The following is a 1,281-nucleotide window of genomic DNA, read 5'->3' on the forward strand; positions in this document are numbered from 1 at the left end:
CGCTCCTGATCCGCCCCAATCCACTCCTGATTCACCCCAATCCACACCTGATCCGCTCCTGATCCACCCTGATCACCCCTGATCCACCCTGATCCACTCCTGATCCGCCCCTGATCACCCCTGATCCGCCCAATCCACTCCTGATCCACCCCAATCCATACCTGATACGCCCCTCAATCCGTCCCTGATCCACCCTGATCCACTCCTGATCCGCCCCTGATCCACCCTGATCCACTCCTGATCCGCCCCTGATCCTCCCTGATCTGCCCCTGAGTCACCCTGATGAACCCTGATCCGCCTCTGATCCGTCCCTGATCCACCCTGATCCACTCCTGATCCACTCCTGATCCGCCCCTGATCACCCCTGATCCGCCCAATCCACTCCTGATCCACCCCAATCCATACCTGATACGCCCCTCAATCCGTCCCTGATCCACCCTGATCCACTCCTGATCCGCCCCTGATCCACCCTGATCCACTCCTGATCCGCCCCTGATCCTCCCTGATCTGCCCCTGAGTCACCCTGATGAACCCTGATCCGCCTCTGATCCGTCCCTGATCCACCCTGATCCACCCTGATCCACTCCTGATCCGCCCCTGATCACCCCTGATCCGCCCAATCCATACCTGATACGCCCCTCAATCCGTCCCTGATCCACCCTGATCCACTCCTGATCCGCCCCTGATCCACCCTGATCCGTCCCTGATCCACCCCTGATCCACCCCAATCCACTCCTGATCTACTCTTGATCCACCCCTGATCCGCTCCTGATCCGTACCTGGTTTTGTGATGTGGATTAATGTCCACTGAGAGTTTAATTGACCAACAAACTCATCTCAATTGTGTCGTGATCCCTATCTTAACTCATGAATAAGCCTGCTGCACCACCTATCCCCTGATACAATTGTTTCTTAAAGCAGCTCAAAGCAATTTTTTTAAGGACATCTGGTTATTTGTTCCAACCATCTGGGGCTAAACAAGCAAATAGACGTCCTCACAATCAGTACTGTACAATCTAGGAGGTTCCTTAAGAATGAAGAACATAACTACAAATGCCAGTTGTTAAACTGGAATGCGAGGAGCTGTGAGGGGTGGGTTACCTACACTAAATGAATGGTACAGCAGTATTTCAGAGAAATGAACACAGTGAAGTGACCTTACCCTTACTGTGCAAATTCCATGCCAATCATCACGTTTTTTTTGCCATAATGTGCAGTGGCATGCTTTGTAGTGTTTTCTATGCGTTTACCATTTACAGATTCCACTCCTGGCAATCAAAA

This window comes from Polyodon spathula, chromosome 8 (assembly GCF_017654505.1).
Source record: "Polyodon spathula isolate WHYD16114869_AA chromosome 8, ASM1765450v1, whole genome shotgun sequence".
NCBI classification, from domain to species: Eukaryota; Metazoa; Chordata; class Actinopteri; order Acipenseriformes; family Polyodontidae; genus Polyodon; species Polyodon spathula.